The sequence below is a fragment of the Lissotriton vulgaris genome, chromosome 9 (genome assembly GCF_964263255.1).
Source record: "Lissotriton vulgaris chromosome 9, aLisVul1.2, whole genome shotgun sequence".
Taxonomy (NCBI): domain Eukaryota; kingdom Metazoa; phylum Chordata; class Amphibia; order Caudata; family Salamandridae; genus Lissotriton; species Lissotriton vulgaris.
The window spans coordinates 559,529,870-559,544,658 of record NC_141697.1 but is presented as its reverse complement, the minus strand read 5'-3'; positions in this window follow the sequence as shown (position 1 = coordinate 559,544,658).

The window sequence follows — 14,789 nt, the reverse complement described above, 5'->3', positions numbered from 1 at the left end:
GCTCGTGAGTGCCTCCAGTTCCTCTCTGTCAGCTGGCGACCACGGAAAAATCGTACTACGTACTGTTTGCGACGGATCTGGTGCACATCCACGACTGGTCCCTGAGAGTCCAGCCTTCGCTCCTTTGCTGCAAGACCACGGGTAAGACAAGGTTTTAGTTTTTTCCTTGAATTTCCTTCGTCTCTGCTGCAACAGACTCTTTTTGGACTGTCTCTGGCCGCCACCTGTCCCCCTGCAGCACTATCTCTTGTCACAATTTGAACTCTCTCTCTCTCTCTCTTTGTGGTCACGATTTTGCTCGTCTTTCTTACATACCATGGTCCGCCTCTTGTGTACTTTCACTACTCACATGTGTTTCTTGTGCCTTCAAGTGCCGTGGTTTTGTGTTTTTTCTGTTTTGCCCTGCCGGCTGTAGCCCGGAGGGGATGGTTGACAGTTGAGAAGGGTCCTGGTCCTATATACCTAGGATCCTACAGTTCTACACCCTCAGCATTTCTGGTCAGTACATGGGGTCGGAGTTTGAGTCTCCGACAGTTTCTAGATTCATATTCCCCCAGCATGCACGGGGTCGGAGTTTCATTCTCCGACAGACTCTAGATTCATAGTCCCTCAGCTCTTCAGGGTTTAGCATGGGGTCAGGGTTCAATTCCCCGACAGATTCTACGTTTCACTTCTCTCTTGCTTGATTTTGCAAACGACGAACATTGTGTCTCTTCTTACGGATCATAGCCACTCCATTTCTCTGCCTTGCATTATGGTTTTGAATTACATTCCATGTCATTTACTATTTTCGTTCTGATTTGAATTTTGCATTGACATTGCATTTCATACTCTTTTTTTACTCTGTATTTTGCTTCCCTGTTCCGGTGCCTGTGCTTCCCCTCACAGGCTAGCCCCCACAACTCAATTTATGGGGACTGCCTTTAAGCCCTTCCCTCTTTCCCTTCCCTCTCTTCATGATTTATTTCTCCAAGGATTGGGTGTTTTTGTTTATATTTCACTTCCACTTTTCATTAGGCATTACCGACAGCCTTTGAAAGCTCGTCCTCTGCGCACACAAAAAGAGGAAGTTGCTTGTGCTATCTGCATATCCTCTTCTCCAACCTCACTCATTCCTTCCATGGCGCCGCACCACTCCCTCTTCCACAGACGCTCTTGAGCGCCTGCCTCGCGCCCCACCACCTCTGGACCACCTCTTTTTTTAATTCTTCATCCCTCTCTGCTCTATCTCTCTCCCTCTCTCTCCCCACAACACCTTCCTCCCCCTTCCACCTCCTCTCCACTCTCTATCGGCACACTTGCCTCCCGACCACCTCTCCTCCTCTCTTTTGAGTGTCCTCCTCCACCTCTCTTACGTCCCTCCACTGTAGCATCTCCATCATTTCTATTCCTTTTTTAAGACGTGACGTCTATATCATTGCTTCCTTCTTCCGAGATGCATCCTTTTTATCTGATCAGTATTTATTGTTCCATCTACATTTGTGTTTAAAATGTTTTCATTGTTTTTGTTTCCTGTTTCATGTTCATCTGTCTTGCTTTATGTCCTCAGTCTCATTGCTTGTGCTTTTCATAACCTCAGCGCTTCCTGCACTATTGCTCCCCTTGCCCCACCTCCCCTCCTTGCTCACTTTTCCCCCGTTGTCTGGGCTGCATACTTACTACCCTTTCATTTTATTGCACCCCTGCTAGGTAGCATAGCCTTCTCCTATGCCACTGACAAACCTTCTTGCCTCGCGTTTTAACTCCTAACAATACACTATTTTGTCTATCATTTGCTTGTGCAAATTGATTGCCAAAACAGGGGGGGAAACGTGTATTTTCTCCCACACCTTGCCTCCCTCATTCTGCACCCCCCCTCAACAGTTATGCTCTGCCTCCCCTTATATCCGTGATGTCCAACGCCCCACCACGCCTTGTCCATCGTAATATCCAGTTTGTTCACGGCATTCCTGAGGCTATCCATAATACCACCACTGGCGAAATCACTCCCCTTGATGACGATCTCTTCGGAATACTGACAGCCACCTGGCCAATTCTAGGCATCAACTTCACTCAAAACACCCAAGTTCGCATCTCTGCCATTTCCCTGAACGAAATATACGACGCCCTCCCAGATATATCTCTCACCCCACCATCTCCAGATACCACCCGCCCTGATCTGCTGTACGCCCCACCGTTCTACCCCGTGAATACCTAGGTTACCCTAACCATCCCGTCTTGCTTCATCCACGTGACACCCCTCACCAGCACGGTTCTTCTCACAATACTTCAAGCACTCAACATTGACTATAGCCACACCAGACAGATCACTCTATATACCGCACCAGCATTTTCGTGCCCCCTTGAGCCAGCACCAAACATCTTCAAAAACACAAATAGTACACCCTCATACATTCGCACAACTCATTCATTACAAGCCTAATGCAAGCGCTTCAGGCACTATTTGACAAAAGAATAATAGGCGTATCATCGCTCAAAACACCAGAGTGGATCCACATATATATCCGTCTATTATCCCCAGGCTTAGAAATCCCCACCACTTTTATTTCTTCCTGACCCCGAAACCCTATACATAGTAAAATTATCCTTGCCCTTGCCCGTTATAATCTTGAATTTCTTGACTTCTCAGCTACAGGTATATGTCGGGGGCCTGACGAATTGGACTTAAGGCTAATACTTATGCACATTGTTTTCTGTGAAGTAGGAGACAAACTCATAAAAGATCGATTCCCCAACTTCCCCAGCGTCTAGGATAACATTACATAGGTATAGTACACCCACCCTTTTGTGCAGAACACACAGCATCGCCAGTACGTTAGTGTCCCCATGAACAGGATACTGAGTTCCACTGTATACCAAACACCTGCTGGCTTTTATATATATTTTATCCTAGACCTTGAAGGGTGGGGAGGACCGACAGTCCTGTCAAGCGTTTTTCCCAGACACCGACACCAGTCTAAAATAGCTGACGCCTGTTTTGGGGGCCAGCTTCTTTTTTCTTGGTGCATTCCCTCCCATTATATTGAATTACAGAACGCCATATATGACCGTATCCTTGAGGCAGTAGCAGGTGAACTCGTACCTGATCTCTAGAACAGCACAGACCGCACCATCCCCCATTGAAGGGTCTAACTTCTGTTCACACAAATACCTCATCATGGCGACACCACTCCAGCATGTCCTGAAAGCAATTGGTGGGCAGGAACAACGCATCCTCAAACATTGTAGCGAGCTTCATAAGCTGACCAAAAACATGAATTATCCGTGGCCCTCAGAAGGGAGCTTTGATGTAACTGTCCTCGAGCACGCCACCACTTTCCTAAACACCAAATATTCCGGCACCAAATTACAAAAAAAGAAGGCCACCCTGGATCTCTGGCATATCTTTAAAGACACTACGCAAGAGCACACTGCTACCCTGCCCACAGCCCCTTCGGTGCCCCCACCATACCTGGCCAATGGCATGTATACCGCAATAGCATCCGCCGAAAATAAAGAACTAGACCTACAGTGTACAACTAATAATATGGCAACTGTTGGATACAGTCAACTCCCAAGTGATCTCACTACCACACCCGAACATCCTAAACCTGTCGCTGAAGGTAGTGCTGCCCCATCGGCACCACCCGGCACCAGCAGTGGCCTACCCATGCCGTCACAGTGCCAGCCCCAGTCATTCCCTCACCTGTAACACCTGTCACTGGTGGTAGTCCAACACTGCACGCCACAGTGCCAGGATTACCAGGACAAATAAATGCGCAATTTACGCTGCAACTGAACCCCACTTCCATCGCAGTCCTACCTGTTGAGGAGGAAGAGGAAGATCCAGACAGTGTGTCCCTCGCACTATCAAACATTTCACGCGTGCCATCTCACCACTCATCCATCTCACCTCGTCATGCGCTCCCCCACTACCCTGATCTCAACGGCCTCCTTGACGCCCATGCTTCACAGCTCCAGGAGCAGGAGGCCGCCCCCGAGACCACATGCCATTTTGCAGCACAAACACAGGCGAACCACTGATCACATTCTCCTCTGTCCAACAACAGAATAGGAACAGGGAGTTACAGGGCCCCCCGGCACCGTATCTAGTCCATTATGACACATGGAGAACGGCCGCAGACTTCAATAAAAGCTTAGAGTGCAGTCCAAATGGGGATATCCGAACAGACATGTTCGTCAGAGAAATGCCACACAGCCCCAAATCTGACGATATATCCCAGACAATCCGACGCGCCTCATTAAAGTTAGAACAGATAAGTGACAGATTATCTGAGACCCTCAAGATTGCCCACCTTAAACCATCAAATACCCAAGCAGCAATGAACACTTCACAACAACTTACTGTACAGACAGACCCTTTTAAAAGTGCTGAAGGGACTGGGGAACCAGGCCGTGGTAAACAGCAGACAGCCTACATCCTATCCACACCTTTGCTGAGCACGGATCCCTTTCGGGACATGGGAGAGAACGAAGGACTCTGCCACAGCGCCCGCTCCCCTTGCCTTCAGACAGCTGCGCCGGAACAAACACATACAACTACCATGACAACACAGGTCCACCCCACACTACCAGAGCCACCACCAGGACATACAGTACCCGTGGTGGATCCGTTTGCCCCACCATCCGCCACAGCCATGGTAGGTTCATCCAGCCAGCCACGCGCCACAAATGCGACAAACTCATTCTACCAATGTGAGAAGTTGGCCTGATATGTGGTGTTTCCAATTCTGGAACGACCTTGTATCAGTCCAAACAATCCCTTATGGTGTCTGGTTGTAAGTCAACCTTATTAGACAAGCTATCCTAGGGGTAGCATGGACTAAGCAGCCTTAAAGGCTTAACTTAAGAGGTTGTGTTAAGCGAGCTGTTTTACCACATACAATCCTGTAATACCAAATGAAAGGACACCACACAAGTATATATTATAAAAATATATGTGTTTATTTCTAAATTAATCCCCAGTACTCTTTATGAGCAAAGGGGCACAAGCGTTAAATCAAAAGCACAGTATAACATATAAAGTTGCACAATTATGGATGAGGGCGGGTGGCCACTCAAACCATATATTAAAAAAGTGGTATAAGAGATACCAATCGAACAGTGGTTAGGCCTAGGGCCTAGAGAATCGCTGGGAGCAGTCAGGACTAGCAATGCTGAAGTCGGGAGAAGCCCGCAGGACTCGGGTGCAGCACGTAATGTCAATGGTGCGTAAAAGTTACACAAAGTTAGTTTAAAGATACTCCCGCTGAACCTAGAGGAACAAAACTTAAGACACAGACCCTAGAGGTGTGTACCAACGTGGGCACACCGGCGTTGCAATGTTACCTCACCCACGGGAAGTGGGTGCACAGGGTCGAAGTGGCGTCGGGTTTTGACACGCAGGCTCTTGGTGCTTGGAGCTGAAGATGCTGCAGGCGATGGGAAGCAGAAGTGTCCGGTGTGATCCAAGGGTGGATCGAAGTCGAGATGAATCTGAGAGCAGAGGGGACAGAGTCTGGGTCACTCAGCAGTGACCAGGGTGGAACCAGGACGGAACCAGGCAATGCCGGGCGCAATCAGATGGTTGTTGAGAGGCTTCTCTCCACTGTCACGTGGGCTCTGGGGCATCTGCGATGTCCAGGAGCAGGTCACGATCTGTCCCACGCAGGCTCTCGCCGTCAGCACCATCAGCTTCAAGATTGCAGCAAACAGCACTTGGCAAAAGCAATCCACGCAGGACCGGAAGATTGCTTCTCACTCAGGCCAGGAGGGTCAGAGTGGGGGCTCCTTTTCACAGGAGCTCGTGCAGATCTGGAGCAACCATAAAAGCAAGTCGATTTCAGGTTTTCGTTGGCACAGGGGCCACAAGCCAGCTGGCAAGTGACCAGGCCAACGCGTCGAGCCAACACAAGCAGAAGGGCCCCACGCAGCACTCGTCGAGTGTGGAGGGGTAGCTTTGGTGCAAGTGTAGCTCAGGGTTGAGGCTTCTCAAACCCTGGTGTACAGCTTCGAGGGTCACTCGTGGGCTGCACGGTCAGCGTCTCATGGCCTTTTCAAGATGGCGTGCCCCACGCTTCCAGTCGCCTCCACGGGTCTCAGCTCTGCAGGGACTGTGGATCGGGCTGGAGGAAGGCAGGCAAGCTTGATCTCGTTGATCTCTGTCGCTCGAGTTCCGGCGGGAACTGCAACAAAGCAAGGGTCGAGGTGCTGGATGGTATCTGTTTGCACAGGGTGGTCACTCCTTGACCACAAGGGAGATTCTTCAGTCTTCTACGTTGAGTAGGATGTCGAAGGGTCCAGAGTTTTGTTTCTTATGTTTCTTCAGGATAATCTGAGTTGCATTGGCACTGCTCCCACTCTTATTCGAATCTGGTGGTCTGGACATCCTGCTAGGTCCCCTCCTATGGGTGGGACCCAGGAAGGGGGTGGATACACCCCTTTCCTTTGATCCAGGTCGCGCTGGGACTGGGGCTGGTGTGCCCCAGAACCGGTTTGGCCGGATTATGCAAGGGGCAGCCTTGTGCTCCCCAGGCAGTGTCTGGTTTCTTTGAAACCTCCCTGCTACAATCCACTATCTCCTGTCTGGGGTGGTTTGACACCGCCCTGCGACAGGAAACCCTTTGTCCAGGCCATCATTTGCTGAGTTTCGGTCAGCAGCAGGAGGCCAGACCCGTGTTTGTGGCAGAGGCATCCATTTTGTGGATCTGAGGCTCTTTTAAAATCAACTGAATTTAAGTAAAGCAACATGTCTTCTCCCTCTAGAAGGGTGGAATGCTACGCCCGTCGCCAGAACTGGCGAGGGGGTAGTATTCCAATTCGTATGACACCTTACACGACATGTTTTGATAAAGCCAAACCAAAGTTGCTATATAACCGCGAGGATTATAAGGCACTTAATAGTATATGGTATGGCATTATCCCAGATCAGCTTCGGGAGTTGTTCCCGACAGCTGCAGACAGGCTCAGCTCATGCCAGAGCTCCATCTCACATAAAACCACGCGCTCTGCCTCCAGGATTGATAAGGCCTTCCATAGGAGTGACTCACAGGTTTATATGTGTCCAGATATAGGTTTAGATATAGGTATACTATATCTAAGCAAGGGGTGATTACACCCATTTGCCCCAGCTGAGTGATCAGCCAGTTGTGTCAATTTAAGAACCAGCCAGGGGTGGCAAAAGCTATGCTTCAGCCCCTGGTAGGCCTTGGTGGCACCTATGCCCTGAGCACCTATAGTGCATGGTACAGGGGCTGACAAGGAGTCCATTTCCAATTGTGGTATGTACCTATAGCACATGTATTATAAATTTAGAGAGAGAACAGCAGGCTGGGGTCTGATTAGCAGGCCCACAGCCTCAGTAAGTCGAAAACCAGTGAAGCAAAAAGCAAACATTGGGGTGACCATAGGATAGCAGACCCTACTCTCCTACAACCAAAATCAGGAATTCACTAATTCAGGGGTTACAGGGGGGAGAAGGAGGACTAGGACAACAGAGTTAGAAAGTCTTAGAGTATTGGGAACACACGGACGCCCAGTGGACATCCAGTATGATGTCACTGGCACCGCTTCCATGCGCAACACTCGAGCAAAAAAGGGTAATGGCATGTTCCTCAGCAGACCATGTGCCCTGCAAGACAATGACCTAACTCCCAACGAAATTGTGACGCAAGGAGAGGGTTCAGATTATGCTGCCAACCCTTCCACAGATGATCTGGCCGGATGGGCAGAGTCTTTGGCCCCGCAGATGCTCCCCTGGCCAAGAGAAGGGTCTTTTGAACCTCAGCACACGGCCACAGCAGTTGAGTGTATCCTGCAGGGTGTAGGGGATGAGGATTGGGATTATGCCTGTATGCGAGCCAGTCTAAAAATTTGGCAGAAGTATGCCAGACAATATGACCCCACAAGACCAAAGCATCAAGGTGCAGGAATTGCCCGCCAGATGCCCCTTTTGTACAAAAGAGCCAAAGACCCCCAGTTTATAACTGTTGGTCTTACGCAGAGAAGGAAGCCATTAAGAAGAACCTCCCGCCCCTCGCGGAGGGTGCCAGCAAATGGATAGTGGCCCTAGAGAAAAATACTACCGGCACCAGCTCAGGGATAGGCGATATGAAAAGTTTGCTTATCTCCCTCATGGTTATCAGTAGAGGGTTAATAACTATGAACGACACCCAGTACGATGGAGAACCATTTGATAAAATAAGGGCGGCAGTCTGGACTAAATTGCGAATAAAGTATCCTGATGTTCCAGATATTGGGTTTCTCATGTCACTGACAATGCAAACAAATGAGGACCCGATTAACCTTATTTCCAGGATGAAAGAAAAATGGCACCAGGAGTTAGGTGACTCCTGGAATACAACTGGAGGAAACAGCAGGCTTTTCTACCACATGGTCAAGAGAGGACTGTCAGAAGAAGTACAGGAAAAATTAGATGGGTAGTAGCCATGGAGGCAAAAACATGGCCTGAGATCCAAGACCACATCATACATTTCTGCAAAAAGAAAATAGAACAGGAAACAGTAGACAGCTAGCTATAGAAAATGCAGCTGCAAAATTGGTACAACAGAAGCTTAATAAGAAAAAAGACGCCTTAGACATTGTCATGTTGGCTGCACCTGTCAGTCAAATGACAGCAGTCACCACCTTTCCACAAGCCGCTCAAAACGCGCTCGCCACCAATACCCAGTCTACTCCGCAACAAGTGCAGCATCCTGGCGTACAATATGTGCAGGCCCAGACACCACAAGTGCAGCAGCCTGCCATACAATATGTGCAGGCACAGACACAACAACAAACACAGCCAGTACAGTACATGCAGACCCCACAAGCAGTACAGTATGTACACGCCCAACCACAGCCTACAGTGCAGTACATACAACAACAGCCCCCGGTACAATACGTAGCACCACAAAATGCCTACGGGAGTGACCAATAGCACCACTACAACAATGACAGACACAACACCAACAGATACACAGGCATGCAGGGAAGGGGAAATGGGATGGGACAGCAAAGGGCCCCACTATAGGCAGGGCCGCGCACCTGCTTTTATTGTCACAAGGCGGGCCATATGCTAAGAGAATGTCGTACTAGACTTCGAGACCAAGGCCAACAAAACATGGGTCCCATCCAACAGGTACAACAACAATTCCAACACCAACAATAGATGTACTCACAGCAGCCCCAGTTATTGTATGCCTATGCTCAACCCGCCCCACAGCAAATTATGCAACCAGCGCAGCTCCAGATGCAGATGCAAGCCCCCATGCAGCCGCAACAGAAAGTATCCACATACCAAATGATGCCTCAAGGTCAAAACACCACACCCCAAGGAGGAGTGGCGATTACCCCCAACAATCCTTTCACACAAGGCACTATACAACAATGCCAAGATGGAGGATATACTTTCTAGGACAGCCCACAGACAACTCTTGTGTGCCCAGTTTTATCATGCATCATGAGCGGTGAAGATGATCCCACCGTCCTGGTCAAGATAAATAACAGAACATACAGTTTTCTCATTGACACAGGTGCCACGTACTCCTGCATTACAGGCGGACCTCTGCCTATCTCGGATCAAGTAGCAGACACACAGGGATTCTCTGGGGCAATAGAAAGGGTCCCTTTTAATAAGCCAGTACCCATACAAATAGGAGACCGGGTGCTGGAGCAACAACTGCTTTACTCACCACATTCTCCAGTTAACCTTTTAGGGAGAGACCTCATGGCAAAATTGAACATGACAATTCACTTCCATGAGAACGGAACAATGGTTTGTTCTATACCAGGCATACCCCAAGGATGATGGCACTCACTGTTGACTCTTCCTTGGAGGATCAAATAAGAGCTCGCCCTGTGGATGAGCAAGCATTCTCCACTGCAGTACATATCATTGTAGCCAACACACTGGAACTGCACAATCACACTGTTCAGCTCCCGAAGGAGTTTCTCTTCTGACCACAGTCCCAGAACTCCCAGATATCAGACAGAAACATGATCTTAGGCATACTCGCTCTACACATTACACCTACATATGGGGCATTCATAGCAGGAGACGACAATATGTGCCCCTGGGCCTGTATAATTTTCATCGAGCCCGGACACCAAGTGAAAGACATTTCAGATGAAGAGCTCTTTGGTGATCCTGATGGATATCCCATAACGGAGATCGTTTATGAGTATGAGGTACCCCTCTCAGTGACAGTGGAAAAGAGAACACCCACTGCCCCACCAAAATATGATTCAGTGCGTGAAGCGGGCTTGGCTCAAGTTCCGCCGCATCTGTGGACTACTGGACCCAATGATGTAGGCCTTATTAGTTCTGCCGCCCCATTTAAAATAACACTGAAACCAGGCGCAATTTTACCCAGAATTAAACAGTACCCACTCTCTAAGGAAGCAGAGGAAGGCATTGCCCCTACCATACAGGCCTTGCTGGACCAGGGAGTTATATATCCCTGTGTGTAACACCTGTCTTTTCCCGGTTCGCAAGGCTAAGACCAATCAATGGCGTTTAGTACACGACCTGCGATCGATCAATAACATAGTGGTACCAGAGTTTCCCATCGTCCCAGACCCTTCTGTCATCCTCACGAATGTTCCCCCGAATGCACAATACTTTTCCGTGATTGACCTGAAAAATGCGTTTTTCAGAGTCCCCCTCCACCCAGACAGTCAGTACCTATTGGCTTTCTCGTTCAGAGGGGTGCAGATGAGCTACACCCGTTTGGCCCAGGGGTACTGTGAGCCCCCTAGCGTCTTCAACAGAGTTGTCAAAGAAGACTTATCAAATTTCCAATGTGACAGCACTCTGCTGCAATATGTCGACGACATTTTGCTCTGCAGCACAGCAGTGCAGTACAGACACCATCTCTCTGCTCACCACCCTAGCTCACAGAGGCTATAAAGTGGACAAAAACAAACTTCAGTACTGCCAAACAGAGGTACACTATCTAGGCCAGGTACTATCAGCATCAGGGAGACGAGTCACAAGAGGCAGAGTTGAGGCCATAAGAAACACCCCAGAACCCCAAACTGTGAAAGAAATGCAAAAATTCCTTGGACTTGTCAATTATGTCCATCAATGGGTCTTTGACTTCTCCACGATAACTGTCCCCTTGCTGAAGGCAGTCAAAGCAGCCAAGGACAGGCGCAACAAAATAGACTGGACACCGGAAACGACAGCCTCCTTTAAGCAGCTCAAAGATGAAATAACAAACGCACCAGTGTTAGAAACACCTGACTACACAAAATAATTTTACCTGTTCACCCACTGCAATGGTCAGGTCATGACTGCTGTCCTTACTTCGAAATACCCCATGGGCCACAAGCCCATTGCCTACTTCAGCGGCATGCTAGACTCAGTCATGAAAGGCCATTACCCCTGCGAACAAGCTCTCGCTGCTGCAGCCTTTGCTGTAGATAAAAGCACCCCCATTGTCATGGGATCCTCGCTGACAATGTACACAGAGCACGCTGTCTTTGCTATAATTCAGAAAGCCAAGACAACATTAACTACACAAAGAGTGTCAGGTTACGACGCCATACTGTCATTACCCTCTCTGGAAATTGTCAAATGTCACACAGTCAATCCTGCCACATTCTTTGCCCATCCCATTGCAACCTCAGATGACGACACCCACGACTGTGCCACATACTCACCAGATGAGTCAGGAGCAGCAAAAGAGGACCCCCTGCCAGACAAAACTGTATATTTTGTTGATGGATCCTCTACCATTGACCAGGAGACAGGGATTAGGTACACAGGATCCGCAGTAGTCAGGGCCCAACAGCATGAGTCCTCTGATTCCCTAGACATTGTACAGCAAATTACATTGCCGCCACACTACTCAGCCCAAACTGCCGAATTAGTGGCACTAATTGCCGCTTTGCACCACTGGGCTGATGACCGCATCACAGTGTACTCAGACTCTGCATATGTCACCACAACGACACACTCAAGCATCCTGCGCGACTTTCTCAAATCAGATGGAACACCTGTGTGCCACAAACAATTGCTGGAAGACTTAATTGAGGCCCTTACACTTCCAACTGAGGTAGCGGTTGTCAAATGTGCAGCGCACACTAATGGACAGGACTTTGTCTCCAGAGGTAATGCTCTGGCAGATTGGGCAGCCAAAGCTGCAGCTAGAACCCCTCACCTGTGACTACGCCACATTCTCAAAACACCCTTATCTTACTTGCCCAAGCTGTAGCTCCAGCAAAGCAGACAAACACGAATGAAGATAGTGTAGCTCCAGCACAGCACACAGACAAGAACAATGAAACACTTGACACAAATGCTTCCTGCCCGATAGATAACACGCAACAATACGATTCCATTACCCAACTGCATCTCAGAGAGATACAAGAAAGTGCCCCACATCAAGAGAAAGAGCTATGGAAGAAGAGGGGACTACAGCAGGACCCTGCTGATTTCATTTACAGGCAGACCATGTCTGGGAAGCCCGTCATGCCACAAGCCTTACTGCAGGTGGCACTGGACCAACTCCACCTTCCCGCCCATGTCTCCCGAGATAACATGTCCACAACGTTGCAAGCAGACTGGTTCATTCCCAATGCCTACGAGCTAATACAACTCGTTGTTAATAAATGCCTTATTTGCCAACAGTATTCACCAAACCCAACACTCAAAACAGTCGCTTCCACCATCCCCAAACCATCTGGCCCCTTCAAAACAGTCCACCTCGACTATGTCGACATGATTGATCGGTGCCAAAATTACTGATATCTCATTGTGGTGGTATGCCCATTCTCACGCTGGATCGAATCTGGACCATGCGTCCACAACGATGCCAAAGCAGCAGCCACTTTCCTATTCCGTGATGTCATTTCCCGCTTTGGAATCCCTGACGCCATTAGGACAGACAACGGAAGCCATTTTTCAAATGCCGTCTTCTCCTCTCTGACCACAATGCTAGGCATCAGACACAAGCTGACATCCGCTTACCATCCCCAAAGTAACGGCATTTGTGAGCGCCTCAATGGCCTGCTCAAAAACAAAATAAGCAAAATAAGCACCACCATCGGTAAAAAATGGCTCTACTGCCTCCCACTTGCCCTCTACTCACTAAGAAACTCCCCAAGCTTGGATCACCACCTCAGGCCCCACCAACTTGTCACCGGACGATCCATAAATGTAACTGTCCCCTCCAGCCACCAGGCCCAAAACTGATAGTGAGTCATCTTCTGAAATTGTTAAGGCTGAACTTTATGATTTTTTGTGCACACTAACGCACGCTACGCAGTTCCTTTCTGCCCCGGTGTCCAAGAGGAAGGAGAAGAGCTCCATGGATCCAGAACTTCCACCTATTCGTCCTGGGACTCTGATCTTCGTCCGGAGGCATGTCAGGAGATGGAAGGACCCCAAATTTGACAGTCCCTTTGCAGTGACTGATTCATCTCCAACTGCCATCCGGATAGCCGAGAGGAAGGCATGGCTCCATCGGAAAGACATTCGGCTCGACCCTGCGCCTCCGCAGCAACAGACAATGGACTGAGAGAGGAAAGCGACATGCCCATGGTCCCCCTGAATGAGGACAGCAGTTTTCCGTCAACTGCCGAAGAAGAAGAAGAAGAAGAAGACACACCCGTGCTGTTCCGTGAATACAGCAGCCGTGATGCGAATTTATGTATTCTTATCACACTCATGTTATGTATCATTGTTGGAGTGGCACTCATAACGTTCAACTGGTGTATCTATTTTCTTGCTGTAAAAAGTTATAATGATATAAGTAGCAAAGATGCCTTAGTATCCACTGTTCCATCCACTGTACCAGCGGTCACACTCAATCAAAAGGAAACAACACACAGCACACTAAGTCCCAAACTCCCAGAATGTAACACTACTAATAATACATTCACCAGTGTGCCTCTAGGGCTCTCACCCTCCATCCCAGAGAATGGAAATAGTACATGGGATAGGTCTGCAAACATCACAGAACCACAACAAGTGTCCCGCTAATGCCTTTCCCGCCACCACAGAGCCCACCAATTTGCTATTTCTCCTCACAGAACAAAGCCCCTTGTCCCCACAAGCCTACGAACAGGAGGGCAGGGTCTAAGACATTCCAACATCTTGTAGAGATACAAAGGGGCCGAGGGCCCATTTTAGGTCTACAGCAGTCAGTAAGAGATCATTCAGTCCACTCCTCTCTACTAGACAACTCCTGGTACAGGGACATGAGAGCAGTAGGGAAGACGATAACAAATGAATCATCCTATGTATGCTCATACATCCTTCATGCAGTAGGAGCTGACAGACTAATTTTCCCCAAAGAAGTCCAACCTCCAATTGCTATGTGCCTTCTGCACCTGTACCTTTGCCGCACACAAGGACAGACACAGATCAGTAAAGTTGAATTAGATACAGTTTTTGTGAATACCACTACATGGGACTATACCCCCATTCTACACAAGGTTATCACAGACAGTCGCCTTGACAGAGGTGATAGGAACAATGCGGAGAAGGGGACATGAGAAGATGGACCTTCATGGACCAAATATCCTGGAGCAAGGATATTTTTCAGTATCAGTGCCCAAAGCCAGTTGCGATGATTCCCTACCACATAACGACCGCACATGTCCATGCCGCGATAGGACGGTGCTGAAATTATCAGCACAGGTTTACACAAAGAACAGATGGATCCCTGTTGATGGCCTAGTATGTAGAGCAGCCTCCTTAGGTCCCCCTTGGGCTGGAGAAACAGATTATGAGGAAGACGTTGACTGGAAGGCTGAAGAGGACTGTGAACTGATGTGGGCTCAGGAAAGTGGCAGATATACCT